The sequence below is a fragment of the Theropithecus gelada genome, chromosome 7a, assembly GCF_003255815.1.
Source record: "Theropithecus gelada isolate Dixy chromosome 7a, Tgel_1.0, whole genome shotgun sequence".
Taxonomy (NCBI): Eukaryota; Metazoa; Chordata; class Mammalia; order Primates; family Cercopithecidae; genus Theropithecus; species Theropithecus gelada.
In genome coordinates, this window is record NC_037674.1 from 21,705,063 (window position 1) to 21,722,874 (window position 17,812).

General features: G+C 36.8%; 1 protein-coding gene and 1 non-coding gene across 2 annotated transcripts in view; both read right to left on the minus strand.

Annotated features, from left to right (window-relative positions):
- LOC112627483 overlaps nt 1-17,812 on the minus strand; it is a 131,861-nt gene that overhangs the window by 22,033 nt on the left and 92,016 nt on the right. The window lies entirely within an intron of this gene.
- Nucleotides 563-642, minus strand: LOC112628189. Its single transcript, XR_003120360.1, has one exon. It is a non-coding gene; the product is annotated as a small nucleolar RNA SNORD11 (small nucleolar RNA).

The following is a 17,812-nucleotide window of genomic DNA, read 5'->3' on the forward strand; positions in this document are numbered from 1 at the left end:
CTGATATTGGGTGACATTAAGCCTGAACATTTTCTTGGAGTAGAATGCCATTTTGCGAAGATGTAGCTCTGATACTTCAGGGCTTCTGCATGGTTTTCTTACTCTTCTAATCATCTCGCTATGTAAATTGTTTCATTCTTTATATGCTTTTGCTTCTCCAGGGAAACTATAATGCAGATTTCCCAACTTGCATCCTCTAATTGTGGTAAAGTATAAAGGGAGAGGAAATGCTAAAACGTTCTGTTTTCCAAACAGGTTATATTCAGTTTGATGCCATTAATCCTGTCTCAGGTCACCCCTCAAAGCCCTGGGCTCAAGCAAGCCTCCTGCTTCAACTTTCCAAGTAGCTGAGACTAAAGATGTGTGCTACCACACTTGGATAGTTTTTATTTTTTAGTTTTGCAGAGACGAGGTCTTGTTGTATTGCCCAGACTGGTCTTGAACTCCTGACCTCAAGTGATCCTCCTGTCTCAGCCTTCCAAAGCACTGGGATTTCAGGAATGAGCTACCATGCCGGGCCTTCAGGTTTCCATTGTTCTTTTGTTAAAATTTTTTTACACAAATGTCTCAGAAGAGATGATGACTAAAGATGCCTTCATTATCCAAAAGGAAATCAGGCAAATAAAAATCATAGTTGAATCAGGACCCTATTCTTAAGAGCCAATCTTATTGCGTGTGAGATAAAGTATACAAGTTCAGATATTTATTATTAGTTCTATTACTAATTTCTAGCCAAAGAAAGTGAATTTCTCTTCTTCATAATACATTCATTTGTTATTTATTTTTATTTTTTTCTTTTGGATTCAGGGGGTACATATGCAGGTTCGGTATATGGGTATATTGCATGATACTGAGGTTAGGGGTGTGAATGATCCTGTCACCCAGGTACTGAGCATAGTACCCAACAGTGAGTTTTTTAACCCTTCCCTCCCTCCCCCTTCTATGAGTCCCTATATTTAGTGTTGCTATGTTTATGTCCATGAATACTTATGGCTAGCTCTCATTGTAAGTGAGAACCTGTGGTATTTGAGTTTCTGTTCCTGCATTAATTTGCTTAGGATAATGGCCTCCAGCTGCATCCATGTTGCTCCAAAGGACAAAAATTCATTCTTTTTCTAGCCCTGCATAGTATTCCATGGTGTATATGTACTATATTTTCTTTATCCAGTTCACTGTTGAAGGGCACCTAGTTTGATTCCATGACTTTGCTATTGTGAATAGTGCTGCAATGAACAATTGCATGCATGTATCTTTACGGTAGAATGATTTCTATTCCTAGAAATCATTAGTAATGGGATTGCTGGGTCCGATGGTAGTTCTGTTCTAAGTGGTTGGAGAAATCTTCACATTGCTTTCTACAGTAGTTGAACTAATTAACATTCTCACCAAGAATGTATGTGTTCCCTTTTCTCTACAGCCTCACCAACATCTGTTGGTTTTTGACTTTTTAAAAATGGTCATTCTGCATTGGGAGTTATACCTGATGTAAATGACGAGTTGATGGGTGCTGACGAGTTGATGGGTGCAGGACACCAACATGGCACAAGTATACATATGTAACAAACCTGCACGTTATGCACATGTACCCTAGAACTTAAAGTATAATAATAAAAAAAAAAGGTCATTCTGACTACTGTGAGATGGTATCTTGTGGTATTTGTTTGCATTTCTCTGATGATTAGTGATGATGAGCATATTTTTCATATGTTTGTTGGCCACTGGTATGTCTCCTTTTGAGAAATTTCTGTTCATGTCTTCTGCCCATTTTTATTTTAATGGGGTTGTTTTTTGCTTGTTATTTTGTTTAAGTTCCTAATAGATTCTGGGTATTAGACCTCTGTTATATAAACTGTTGACAAATATTTTCTCCCATTCTGTAGTTTGTCTGTTTACTCTGTTGATAATTTCTTTTGCTGTGCAGAAGCTCTTTAATTAAGTCCCACTTGTCCATTTTTGTTTTTGCTGCAATTCCTTTTGAAAAGTTAGTTAATCATAAATTCTTTCCCAAGGCTGCTGTCCGGAATGGTGTTTCCTAGGTTTTCTTCTTGGATTCTTGTACTTTGAAGTCTTACATTTAAATATTTAAGTTGTTTCGAGTTGGTTTTTATATTTGGTGAAAGGAAGGGGTTGTTTTAATCATCTGTGTATGGCTAGCCAGCTATCCCAGCACCATTTATTAAACAGGAAGTCCTTTCCCCATTGCTTATTTGTGCTGACTTTGTCAAAGATTAGATGGCTGTAGGTGTGGCTTCATTTCTGGGTTCTCTGTCCTGTTTTATTGGTTTATATTTCTGTTTTTGCATGTTCATTTTTGTTTCTGTTATGTAACCTATTAGTATAGTTTGAAGTCAGGTAGTATAATGCCTCTGCCTTTGTTCTTTTTGCTTAGAATTGCTGTGGCTATTCACGCTTTTTGGTTCCATGTGAATTTTTTAGAATAGTTTTTTACAATTCTGTGAAAAAAATGACTTTGGTAGTTTGGTAGGAATAGCATTGAATTTTTAGATTGCTTTGGGCAGCGTGGCCATTTTAATGATATTGATTCTTACAATCCATATGGAGTGTTTTTCCATTTGTTTGTATCATCTTTTTCACAGTACATTTATGATCAGCAAATGAAATTTGTTTTTCCATCATATTTCTTACTTCAGGGCCTATTTCAAACCCTACCTATGTCCTGAATACTTCTCTGATAAGTCTGGCATAGCAAATTCCCTTTTCTGAAGTTGTATAATTATTTTCCACTATGGATCTGGGATCCTGACTGCTAGCAGTACTCTGCTTTCTCTGTGAATCCTTGAATATGCATATGGAAGTTGAGAGTTGAAAGATGATTTTTATGTTGAAAGAATACCTGGGTGGGGCCTCCCAGGCTGAGATTCCAGCCACCCTCCCCCTGGGCTCTTGCAGGGTAGCAGCTCTGCACTTCCCTGGGGTGACGCTTTTAGAGTGAGCAGGCAGGCCACTATTTTTACTGCAGCCCTCACTCCTGTTGCCCTTAGGCTTGGAAGAGAGTTCAGTGATTAGGAACTAATGTGAACCTCTAGGACATTATAGTTACCTTATGGAAAAGCAGCCAGACTATTTTCCACATGGATCTCCAACCCTGCTACTCCTCCCCGGACAGTGCCTCTTGACTTGGGTTTCCAGCACGGCTACCCTGCCTCCTCCTGAACACTTCAGTTGGTGGTGGCTGCTCTACCTTTATCCCAGAGACAACCCACAGCCCCTCTGCCATTGCAGCTGCAGTGGCACCATCTTTGCTGCCCTTGGGCTAGGGGAGGAATAAAGGCCCTGATTGCTATGGTGGCACCTCCAGCACACCACAGCCACCATATGGAGAGGAGCCCAGGAGCTCTTCCCAGTGAGCCCCTATCCCCCACTCTACACCAGACAGGACCCCTGGCTCAGAACCACAGAACAGCTGCCCCACCCTCAGATGAGGATTCCCACTGGTAGTGGCTCTGTCTTTCTCTGGAGTGGTACTCTCAGAGGCAACCAACAGCTCCTCTGCCATTGCTATGGCAGCAGATCTGCCTCTGTTGCCCTTGGACTAGGGAAGGAACAAAGAGACTGAGGGCTTTACTTGTGCTTCCAGTATACCATAGTCACCATAAGGAAAGGAGCCCAGTCTCTTCTCCCATAAGCCCTCGACTACCTGCTCTTCACCAAGTGGGGTCCCCAGCTCTCGCCAGCAACATAGCTACCCCACCTTCTGGCTGAATATTGTCGGTAGCAGTGGCTCTATGTTTGTCTGAGGTGGAGCTGCCATAGGCAACTGAAAGTCCCTCTGTACTGGTATTGCCCTTGCTGCCCTCAGACTGGGGAAGGAACAAAGACCCTGAGTGCTTTATCCATACCTCTAGCAAGCTGCAGCTGCCCTAAGAAGAAGAGGCTAGTCTGTCTCCCCCATGAGTCCCCCTGCTCATGAGTAGGCAAGTCCTCCCTCCCCACCATCTTGGGTCCACAACACAGCTGCCCTGCCTGTGGGTTGATGGCACTGATTGGTAGCAACTGTTAATTTCTCTGGGCTGGAACCCCAGGAGACAAGTGAAAGACCGTCTGCCACAGCCACTACCAAACACTCTTACCCTGCTGCCTCCAAGTTGGAGAGAAAACCTAAAGCCTAAGCATACCCCTGGATAGTGGTGTGCAGCACAAAAGTGCCAACCCAAGATCTGCAGCCAGCACTTGAGTGAGAAAGAAGTCCCCACTTTCAGAACATTGAGACAGAGCATGGCTGCAGCCCTGAGGAAATACAGAAGAGCTATACGGCTAAGCAAAAACCTACCTACTGGTAATTACACTTAAGTGCCATCTACTCTTCAAAATACTTTGTTAGTATAGTCCCCTTTGAAACAAAGGACAAGAATTCAGCTACAAAGACCCTGCACAAAGCCTTGCGCTTCTGAAAACCTATAGAAAAGAAGTCAACTGACCATACTCAAATTTCACCACAGTTAAAGGAACATTACCCACACAAATGAGAAAGGACTAGCTCAAGAACTCTGGCAACTCAAACAGCCAGAATGTCAGAATGTCTTCTTTCCTCCCAATGACTATATTAGTTCCCCAGCAAGGATTTTTAACCAGGCCGAAATGGCTGAAATGACAGACATAGAATTCAGAATATGGATAGGAACAAAGATCCTTGAGATTCAGAAGAAAGTCAAAACCCAATCCAATGAATCTAAAAATTACAATAAAATGCACAATCTGAGAGATGAAATGACCATTATAATAAATAACCAAACTGATCTGATAGAGAATTTTATAATACAACTGGAAGTATTAATAGCAGGATAGATGAAATTGAGGAAAGATTCTTAGAGCTCAAAGACTGGATCTCTCATCTAAGTCAGACAAAAATAAAGAAAAAAGAAATTTAAAATAATGAACAAAACTTCTGAAAAATATGAGATTATATAAAGAGACCAAATCTACAACTCAGTAATATCACTGAAAGAAGATGAAACAAAGTTGGAAAACATATTTGAGGATATTATTTGTGAAAATTTCCCCAACCTCACTAGAGAGGCCAACACTAAAATTCATGAAATACAGAGAACCTCTGTGAGATACTAAGATCATCCCCAAGACATGTAGTCATCAGATTCTCCAAGGTTGAAATGAAAGAATGTTAAATACAGCTACACATGAGGAGCAGGTCACCTACAAAGGGAACCCCATGAGGCTAAAGATCTTTCAGCAGAAACCCTATAAGCCAGAAGAGATTGGGCCTATATTCAGCATTGTTAAAAAAATTCCAACTAAGAATTTCATATTCAGCTAAATTAAGCTTCTTAAGTGAAGGAGAAATAAGATCCTCCTCAGGCAAGCAAATGCTAAGGGAATTTGTTACCACCAGACCTGACTTACAAGAGATCTTGAATGGAGTGCTAAATATGGATAGGAAAGACTGATATTAGTCATTACCAAAACACACCTAAGTACATAGACCATTGACACTATGTAGGAACCACACAAACAAGTCTGCATAATAACCAGCTAACAAGATGACAGGATCAAATCCACACATATATTAACCTTGTAAGTAAATTAGCTAAATACCGAATTAAAAGACACAGAGTGGCAAGTTGGATAAATAAGCGAGACCCAATGGTGTGCTGTCTTCAAGAGAACCTTTTCCCATGCATTGACATGAATAGGGAATAGGCTCAAAGTAAAGAGATAGTAAATAATCTACCAAGCAAATGAAAAACAGGAAAAAAAACAAGGGTTGCTATTCTAATTTCAGACAAAACAGACTTTAAACCAACAAAGACCAAAAAGACAACGAAAGGGCATTTCACAGTGGTAAAGGGTTCAATTCAACAAGAAGACCTAATTATTCTCAATTTATATACACCCCAAACAGGAGCACCCAAATTCATGAAGCAAGTTCTTAGAGATCTATAAAGAGACTTAGATAACCACACAATAATAGTAGGACTCTTCACCCCACTGAAAGTACTAGATAGATCATCAAAGGAGAAAACCAACAAAGATATTCAGGACCTTAACTTGACACTTGACCAGCTGAACCTAAAAGACATCTACAGAACTCTTCACTCCAAACAGCAGAATATACATTCTTCTCATCTGCACATGGCACATACTCTAAAATTGACCACACAAGTGGCCATAACATAATCTTCATCAAATTCAAAGAAAATTGAAATCATACCAATCACACTCTGAGACCACAGTGCAATAAAAATAGAAATCAATACTAAGAAAATTGCTCAAAACCATACAATTACATGGAAATTAAACAACTTGCTCCTGATTAACTTTTGGGTAAACAAATGAGAACAAAGATGCAACATACCAGAATCTCTGGGACACAGTTAAAAGGAAAGTTTATAGTACTAAATGCCCACATCAAAAAGTTAGAAAGAGCTCAAATTTACAACCTAACATCACACTTAGAGGAACCAGAGAAACAAGACAAAACCAATCCTAAGGCTAGCAACAGAAAAGAAATAACCAAAATCAGAGATGAATTGATAGAAATTGAGATGCAAAAATCAAACAAAAGATCAGTGAATTCAGGAGCTGTTTATTTTTTAAAGAACAAATAAGACCACTAGCTAGATTAATAAAGGAAAAAAGACGATCTGAATAAACACAATCAGAAATGACAAAGAGGACATTACCACTGACGTTACAGAAATAAAACATCCTGAGAGACTACTACAAACACCTCTCTGCACACAAGCTAGAAAACCTAGAAGGAAGGGATACATTCCTGGAAACCTACAATGTCCCAAGAGTGAACCAGGAAGAAACTGAATCTCTGAACAGACCAATAATGAGTCCTGAAGTTGAAACAGTAATAAAAAGCCTACCATCCAGAAAAAGGCCAGGATGAAATCACAGCCAAATTCTACCAGATAGATGAAGAGGAGATGGCACCATTTCTACGGAAACTATTCAAAAAAATTGAGGAAGAGGAATTCCTTCCTAATTCATTCTATGAGGCCAGCATAATTCTGACACCAAAACCTGGCAGAGACACAATGAAAGAAAGAAAACTTCAGGCCAATATTGTTGATGAGCATAGATGCAAAATAAATACTTGCAAACTCAATTCAGGAGCACTTCAACAAGCTAATCCACTATGATCACATAGGCATTACCCTGGGATGCAAGTTTGGTTCAATAAACACAAGTCAATAAATGTGATTCATCACATAAACAGAACTAAAACAAAAATCACTTGATCATCTGAATAGATGTAGAAAGGCTTTCCATAAAATTCAACATGCTTTCATATATAAAAACCCTTATCAAATTGGCATTGAAGGAACATATTTCAAAATAAGAAGGGCCATCTACGAAAAACCCACAGCCAATATCATATCAAATAGGCAAAAGCTGAAACATTCCCCTCAAAAACCAGAACAACACAAGGATGCCCTCTCTCACCACTACTATTCCACATAGTCCTGGAAGTCCTAACTGGAGCTATCAAGCAGGAGAAAGATAAAAGTCATCCAAATAGGAAGAGAGGAAGGTAAACTATGCCTACTTGCAGCTTATATGATTCTATACCTAGAAAACCTGATAGTCTCTGCCTTAAGCTCCTAGATCTGATAAACAACTTCAGCAACATTTCAGGATACAAAATCCATCTATAAAAATTAGTAGCATTCCTATACATCAACAGCATCTACACGGTGAGTGAAATCAAGAACAAAATCTCATTCACAATAACCATGAAAAGAATAAAATACTTAGGAATGTAGCTATCCAGAAAGGTGAAAGATCTCTACAATGAGAATTACAAAACACTGTTCAAATAGAGAGGACACAAACAAATGGAAAAACAAGCAATGTGGAAAGGACACCCTATCAATAAATGGTGGTAGGATAACTGGTTAGTCATATGTAGAAATTGGAGCCCTTTCTTACACCACATTCTCTTACACCACATTCGAAACTCAGTTCGAGATGGATTAAAGCTTAAATATAAAACCTAAAACTATGAAAACCCTGGAAGATAGTCTAGGAAATACTATTCTAGACACAGCCCTGACAAAGATTTCATGATAAGCACACCAACTCAATTGCAACAAAACCAAAAATTGACCAATGGGACCTAATTAAAGAGCTTCAGCAAAGGAAACTATCAACAGACAACCTACTAAATTGGAGAAATTATTTGCAAACTATGCATCCAATAAGGATCACTATCTAGAATTTGTAAGGAACTTAAATTAACAAGTGAAAACAAATAACACCATTAAAAAAGTGGGTAAAGGACATAAACAGAAACTTTGCAAAATAAGACATACAGGTAGCCAACAAGCGTTTGAAAAAATGTTCAACATCACTAATCATTAGAAATATAAACCAAAACCACAATGAGATACTGTCTCACACCAGTCAGAAAGGTTATTAAAAAGTCAAAAAATAATAGATGCTGGTGAGGTTCAGGGAAAGGAAATACTTATAAACTGCTGGTAGGAATGTAACTTAGTTCAACCATTGTCACAAGTAGTGTGGTGATTTCTCAAATAATTTAAAACAGAGTTACCATTCCAACCAGCAATCCCTTATAGGGATATCCAAAGAAATATGAACCATTATACCATAAATATACATGCATTAGTATGTTCATCGCAGCACTATTCACAATAGCAAATACATGGAATCAGTCTACATGTTCATCAGTGGTAGACTGGATTAAAAAAAGTGGTATATATACATCATGGAATACCATGTGGGCATAAGAAAGTATAATATCATTTTCTTTGCTGCAACTTGGATGCAGCTAGAGGCTAGTACCCCAAGTGAATTAACACAGGAACAGAAAACCAAATACCACATGTTCATATTTATTAGTGGGAGCTAAACATTGAGAACACATTGACACAAAGACCGAAATAGACACTGGGACCTACTTGAGGGTAGACAGTGGGAGGAGGAAAAGCATTGACAAACTACTTAGCAGGTACTATGCTTATTACCTGGATGATAAAATAATCTGTACACCAAACCCCTGTGACATGCGATTTACCTATTTAACAAACCTGCCCATGTACCCCAGAACCTAAAAGTTAAAAGAATATGATGAAGTTGTTATTAGAATGCCAACTACATTATAAAACCTCATTACACCTATATTAACTTCCATGTGAAATAACACACTATTTCTTTTACATTCTTTGTTATAGGCCAAGAGATAAAATGAAGGCACATCATCCATCAATGTTAGATCAAATTTTGTGAAACAGTGATCTTGGGAATCTGTGAGACACCAAAGAACCAACTTGACTGATATATGTATATACGTACATATATGTAGATATACATAGGTACTATATATGTACATATACATATATGTACATATATGTAGACACCCGCGTATCTATATATGTACGTTGGTACATGTGTGTGTGTATATATGTACCAACACACATATTTATGTAATATAAACAACCAGTAAAATTCAAATCAACAATTTTGTGTGATACTATTTTGTTGATCTCCACTCAAACCCAGATATAGCATATATATGTAAATTTCAACATACCAACATATACACGTTTCAATTTCAACTTACCAACACACATATATGTGTATATACACATATATCTATGTACATATACATATATAATTGTATATATGTACATGTATATATGTATATGTATGTATATATACATAGATGTATATGTATATATACATAGATACATATGTATGTATATACGTGTATGTGTGTTAAGTTGAAATCGACATATATATGTATATCATATCTGGGTTTTGAGTGGAGATCAACAAAATAGTATCTATCACACAAATTTGTTAATTTGAATTTTACTGGCTCATTGTTTATATGTGTGTGTTGGTAAGTTGAATTTTGGCAAGCTCAGGATATATGTATGTGTGTATATATAGATATATATATGTGTGTGTGTGTATATATGTGTGTGTTATTCTTTTTAGATTACAGAGTTTATATCAAAATCAAGCATCAGTTAAATTATAGCCCCTAGTTACTGTATAAGAAAGCCCACCAAATTTACTCAGACACTCTACTTATATATGGCCTTCAAGGAGTACGGCCAGTGCTGATCCTCAGGGGTGCCAGCAAATTCTTCGTAGTAGTCCAAAGTCTAGTAGTGTGGAAGGAAGTGATAGACACAATGATATATTTTGTGCTGTTCTTTTAAATAAAACACCATTTGATCTGGGAGCAGAAATACATTTTTTCTTAAGAAGTTTTCATATTTCCCAATTAACAGGGTTACAAGCGGAAGTAGAAGAAATATTAAAAAATAATTTTTTCAAAGTGGCATTGATTGATTATTAAAGTAAATGGCACAAATGACTACATAAATAAATAAAATAAAATACATAGGAATATTTCATCCTTCTTCCATTTCCAATTTTACCATAAGGATTAAAGTCCAGGCCTGCATTGCCAAGTTACAACTATCACATACAATTAACCACAGTATTATTAAATTTATAATATGTATTAATAGTTTTATAACATAAATGTATATGGGATATAATTTATTATATTGTATGTGCTCAATTCCTATTTGTTAATTATAAAGTATTCAGTTCAAATACCAACTCTTTGATGTATAAGTGCAATTAAACACTCATATTTTGGAGCTATTCTGCTTGCATTACAGTTTTAGCTCTATTACTAATTGCATGCCTTTGCATCTCAATTGCCTTATCTATATAATGATGAAAATAATAACTATCTCATTAGTTTGTTGTGAGGATTCAATAAGATAACACCCAACCAATGATTTGCACCTATCAGGCACTCAAGAGTATGTGTGAAATGTAATAAGAATCATCATTACTTTTGTTGTAATTATTTTTAAATTGGGCTTCACTTCCCAGTCCAATGAGATGTGCTCTGCTACATTCGTACTTTCTTAACCCTATTAACATAGCCACAAATTGTAGCTCTTTGGATATATAATTTATAGCTGAACGTTTAAAGTTTTAAAAATTTTCCCTGACCAGGGATTGTGCAGCATTGATCATAATCATGATCATTATTTGCGATAGTTAATACATAGAAAACACCCTTTTTTGTTGAGTGAATGAATGCATGTATGAGTGAGAAGAAAAAAATAGTAGTTTCTATATCTGCTAAGAAAGCAAAATAATATACAGTGTACTCAGCATCTGAGTTTATTTGTTTTAGTTTATTTTGATTAGTAATACCACATTAATTATCTAGGAGTAATAAGAAAAAAAGGATTGCTTAATATTTAAATGTCATTCATGTTAATGCAAATGAAAGCCAAATGCCCTCATGGCATATAATAAAAGGGTCAGTTTTGCATTAGTTCAAATATAAAAGAGTGATTGAGAATTGAGTTACCACAAGGCACACAATGGGTTGGGCATGATAAACTCAGCAGAATCTCTGCCATAGTAGCCAATAGCATATCTTGGGTATTGAGTGGAGATCAACAAAATAGTATCATTGGTCACACAAATTTGTTGATTTGAATTTTACTGGTTCATTGTTTATTTTATAAATTGCTTTGTTGTTTTAATTGTATAAGAGCTGATAAGTATAAGAATTTATGTTTAAATTCGTAGTTTTTACATGTGTAAGTATTTAACATATTAAAACAATTTTGGAGTAAGAGTTCATGAGACTTGTTTTCCTTTAAAAAGAAGCCATGTCTTACTCAAACTTGCATAAGCACCACACAACCCAAGTACTTACTCAGTGGAACTCCATTTGAGAACAGCTTGTTAGTGTGTAGATTTGCATATATGTGCCCTCAGAAACATCACAGCAACATACCAAAGCCCAATATATCAGAGTTAATCTGTGATGCAGGCATCAGTCCAGCTGGTACATTTTACTGCTGTGAGTGCTTCACTCTATTTTTAGTGGTAATTTATCTGGCATGCAGATTGAGATCTTTCGTGGGAATAACAAAATGACTCATATCTTCAGCTGCCCGATTCTCCTAAGAGCCACCATGTGAGGCTGCACAATTGTGGACCTGAGACAGTTGGTAAGTGCCTCTTTTCCTCCCCCTCTTCTACACTTGTTTGAACTCTCTCGAATAAATAATGAATAACTTCTTTTTTCCACTACCCCAACAACTAAGTCTCATAATTAGAATTTGCTACTTCTATTAATACATTCAATTATGTGCTGATTCAAGCATCTTCAGGTCAAATGTGTTAGAAAACAACTAATTATGCCCTTTCCCATGGGTAGGAAAATCTTTAAATTTAATTAAACGACCTTAACTCAACTCCTTCACATTAGGGTCTACATCCCGATGGATTTCTTACTGGGCGACTTAAAGAGCCAAGCTCAATATTAAAACCAGCAGCAGTTATTACTTTTTATTCTTTAAAACAAAATTATTTTTGGTTTAAGAATATTCTGACCATTAATTTCATTCTCAATCATGCTTCTGCATTCACTCCTAAAAACACAGATTAGTAGAGAAAGCTTGCTTTTCACTTTTAAAGTTGTTTACTTTCTATTTCTTGCACCAATAAGATGCCTTAAGTACAGACTACCATTCATCAGTCTTGATATTCTCTTTGACATACTAACCGACACATAAGCAAAGGTAACAGAAACAAATCTTAAAAAAAGAAAAAAAAAAGGCATGTTAAGCACCACATCTGAGCCATGCAGGGTTCAAATATACAGAATGTTCTGTCTTTTATGAGAGAAAGCCACAAAATATTTTTCTATTTCCTGTTTCTAAATTGGAAAATTGGAATAGAGAGAGCTATTTTAGTTTAATATTTTCCAGGAAAGCATTAAAGTCAAGTGATTTGTTTTTTCTTTAGTTTATAAATTTTACTTTTTTTGTTTTTACTTAGAATGAACTTGATTTTTCTTAAAAATTGGACTTGCACAAAAAGAGAAATCAAGATGTTCAAAGGAAGTAAGCAATCTGGAAAGAGGCAATTATGTAATAGCCTTAGATGAGTTTCTTTCTTTCATCTGTTCTCTCCCCATCCTTCCCTTCCTCTTCTCCCCTATCTTTTCATTCTTTTTCTTCTTTTTCCTCCTCCTCTTCTCATAATTTTTTCTCATTTTTCTTCTTGTTTGGCCAAGTACTTCTAGAAGATGATTAATTATTTGTACAACATATTGATACCTCAGCATTCCTGTGATGGGCCAAACCCACTTCCAATATCATTTTTCTTACTTGTTTGAATCAGTCATTAAACAATAATTAATGATACTAACTCTTACTAATTCAACAATTAAGCAATGGGAGCCATTGGAGATTTTTCAAAAGGGAAATGATATTAAGAATCATCTATCAATGATGGGCAGGAAGAATTGCAAGATGGTAGACTCAGAGTTTATAGTACTCGGGCAGAAGGTATGGAGGGTTTTGAATAGGTTAGCAGCGACTACGGAAAGGACTTCACATTGAGAGGCATTTAGGAAAAAGAATTAACCAATGTCGTACTGGATATGAAAAAGTATAGAAGTATGCTAAGGATTGTTTTTAGCTTTCAAACATGAACTACTAAGGAAAAATAGAAGTGTTAAAAATGGGAATTGATCAGGAGAGCAAGTTGGGTAAACAAGGTAAATTCAGTTTTAGGCATATTGCCATTCATGTTACAAAACTACTTATAGGTGGAAATGGCCAAATCAGTTTGGAAAATTTTCAGAAAGTTGGAGAAATTGAGTAAATTCAAACAGACTAAAAACACCTCAGGGGCTTGTTGACATAGAGTCCCTGAACTTCTTGACAGCTTACCCATTAATATCCCTACATGATTATTTATCTGTTTTTGTGTGATCAGAAAACAATAATGTTAATTCAAAAAAGTGCCATTTACAAGTCCTTGTCTGTTTTCTGAGGCAGGTGGATCCTGGTAACTGGAGGATCTTTTACAAACTTAAAATATTTTATGAAATGAGGGTTTCAGGATGCCTGTTTGAAGGAAAGAAACACATGAGTAATAAATAGCAAATGCTACAGAGAAGCCAGGAAGGAAGAAAGGTGCATAGGACTGTGGTCAGGGGAGCTGATGAAGCTATTGTTAGGAGACAGAGTAAGTGCTGGTAGTGTAAAGTGAGGAATCTTGGGCATAAAGATTGAACTACTAGTGATTAATTTTTGAGTGAAATGCTACACATGTGTTACAGTACAATCACTTCATATATGCCCCTATGATCCCTACGGATTTTGAATAACATATGTATTTCTCATTAAGTATGGTAGACGTTTCTTTTGTATGAATAAAATGTTATGAATCCTACATTAAGGGTAGCATAGAATAGGTAAAAATATTCTATCCGAGGGGTCAGTCATGTATCATTAATACTTGTGCATGATGTGCGTTGTGCAATGGGAAGTTAGAAATTCCAGATGGAGAACCTACAAGGTGAAGTTAGCCTCTACAGCAGGGATGGATACAATCCTTGTAGTGTAGAATGGGCTGGCTGAAGAAGAGTTGAAGAAATTGAGGGTGTGGATCTCCATGATCCCAGGTAAAATTTCTGATCAGAAAGAAGTAGGAGAACCACTTTACCATATTGCTGTACATTAGCAGAAAACACTTGAAAACAAGTTAGTGACTTGGGGATATTCTCATAGTTCAGCGAGACCCAGAAATCCCATAGTATTTCAAGGCGAGAGTAAGGTTTGAGGAGTTTAGGCCTAGATTAGCTGCTGCCTCAATCTATGGGAAGGGATGTGGAGGTAGGAGTAGATGAAGGAGTCATGATACTTGTTGTTTGAGCATGCCATGTATTTTATGCCTCCGTGGTTTATCCCTCAATCTGGAATTCCCATTTTTAACTGCATATGGAATAACCTAATGCTGGCACATTTTCAATGGGATATCCTGGGGGAATCCCCCTGATAAAATGGAGTATACTTGTCAGAGAAAGCCTCAATCATATTGTGATTTATAGTACCTACTATTGGAGGCAAAGTGCTGTTCTTTGCAACAATCATATGAGGTCAGTGCCTTTATCTTTATTTCACCAATGAAAATAACTTGCCCAAAGTCACACAGTTGTAACTGGCAATGTCTATATTTCACCCTAAATCTCTCGGATTAAAACTCCTTGTTCTTAACCATTATGCTTTCAGGAAACCACTTCTCAAATATGTTAGTAAATATATGAAATAACAAATGCTTAATCAGGATTGTACTGACCAGTTTGCACAACCACTCCTCTGGCTAATACTGTTACCAACACACGACACCATCACTGTTTAGATCTAGTTGTGTGTTGGGGAGGCTGAAGACAGAGAGCAGACTATGATGGCTTTATTGGTCTCCCCAAATATTCAGCACATTTTCTCATTCTCTTAATCCTAAGTGTTTCACCATATTTTCAGGCTATAATTCAGATTAGTTTACTGTCCAAGAACTTTTGTAATTTGGCCTCACTTTATTAATCCAAATTTATACAATTCATTTCGAAACCCACAGATACCTATGGAGTTGTAGCAGTGTACCAGGCACTACAATAGGGAGGAGAAACAAAACAAAAATAAGTACATTTTTTCTAGAATCCTAGGGACTTGTTAACTTTTAAAGGCAATGTAAGTGTTATATTAAAGAATATGCCAAGTGCTAATAAAACACAAAAACTAGCATGGGCAATGAAGTGAGGCCTCATCTCTACAAAAAATACAAAAATTAGTGGAGCATGGTGGTGTGTGCCTGTGGTGTATTCCCAGGTACTTGGGATACTGAGGTGGGAAGATTGCTTGATCCCAGGAGCTCTAGGCTGCATTGAGCCAAGATCACACCACTGCACTCCAGCCTAGGCACCACAGTGAGACCCTATTTCAAAAAAAGAAAACAAACAAAACCCCATAAAGATAGATGGAAAGAAAACTACTTGAAAAGGTAGGATAAGGTAGAGAATGTGACATTTGAGCTGGGTATTGAAAAATGTAACAGAAGTGTGTCAGGCAGAGAAGGCATAGAAGGACATTTTGAGGAGCAGCATGAGTGTGTGAGTAGTAAAGTATGTTCAAATACTGACAAGGGACTCAGTTAAGGATGGACCAATTATGTGCACAGAGAAGAGTAGTTAAACAGAAGGTTTAAAATGTAGCATGGGGCTAGACTTAGGAAGGTACTTGCTTGCCTTGCTAAAGAAAGAAAAAACAGTAATTTTATTTTAAAATAATATTTATTTTCTTTTTAGCATTCACTTCCAGTTATGTGCAAGACAAAAAAAAAAACGTAGCAAACTTTAATTTGACCATGCCCCTTGACTGCAGAGTAATCTCTTCTCTAGGCTGCAGTAAGGCCCAAAGAGAAATTCTCTCATCTATGTCTCCTAATATGATTAATTTTGTACATCTTTACAACTTGAGATGAGTACTTAGAATTTTGACTCCCAGGTTTTCTGGAAGAAAGTAAAACAGATTAAGTCATGAGGTTTATGCTTCTGGACACTGGCCTAAGCAAATAATTTATGACCAAGTCCTCAAAAGCAAATATAACAAAAATAAAGTACACAAATGGGACTTAATTAAACTAAAAAGCTTCTGCACAGGAAAAGAAACAATCAACAAAGTAAACAGACAATTTATAGAATGAGAAAAATATCTGCAAACTATGCTCTGAAAAAGGGCTAATATCCAGAATCTAAAAGGCAGCAAACAATTCCCTCAAAAAGTGGGCAAAGGACATGAACAGACATTTCTCAAAAGTTGACATACAAGCAGCCAAGAAACATAAAAAATGCTCAACATCACTAATCATCAGAGAAATGCAAATTAAAACTACAGTGAGATGCCATCTCACACCAGTCAGAATGACAGTTATTAAAAAGTCAGAAAACAACAGATATTGGTGAGTTTGCAGAGATAAGAGAACACTTATACAATGTTGAGAATATAAATTGGCACAACCTTTATGGAAAACAGTACAAAGGTTTTTAAAAGAACTAAAAATAGAATTACTATTTAATCCAGCAATCTCCAGTACTATATACCCAAAGGCAAAGAAATTATTCTCTCAAAAAGATACCTGTACTCATATGTTTGCTGCAGCACTATTTACAGTAGCAAAGATATGTAATCAACTTAAGTGTTCATCAATGGAGAACTGGATAAAAGGAAAATGTGGTACATATACAACATAGAATACTATGCAACCATAAAAAAGAATGGAACATCTATGTAGCAACATGGATGGAAATGGAGGTCATTATCTTAAGTGAAATAACTCAGAAAGTCACACCCCACATGTTCTCACTTATAAGTGGAAACTAAACAATGGGTACACATGGATATAAAAACGAAAATGGAGACTCCAGAGGGGAGAGAGTGGGAGAAGAGTGAAAAATTACCCATGGGGTAAAATACTCAAAATATTGCATGATGTCTACACTAAAAGGCCAGACTTCACAACCACCCAATTTTAATCCAGCCATAATGTTCTCTTCACTGTACTCCAGTACACCCCACCAGTTCGGACTGAAACCTTTTTGTTCCTTTTCTTATGTTGTTCATTCTACCTTCTCAGGAATACAGCTGTTCTCCCTTCTCACTTCCAAATCCAATCCTATCTCTTATTCAGGCTCCAGAGCAAGTCCCAACTCCTTAATAAGGTGCATTATGTCAGATTCTCCAGAAGCAAGCCTTAAGACAAGGATTCCTAAGCACATGATTTGCTAAGAAGTGTTCTCAGGAAAACTGGTAAGAAAGTGGGGAAGCAGTAGAGGGAAGAGGAAGAGGGCAAACAAGAGTTCCGGACCCCACTTGATCCTGTGGGGAGCTCTGGAGTGTAAATTACACCTCAAATTTGTCTTGTCTTCAAAGGAGGCTGAGCTTTTAAACTCCCACGAGTC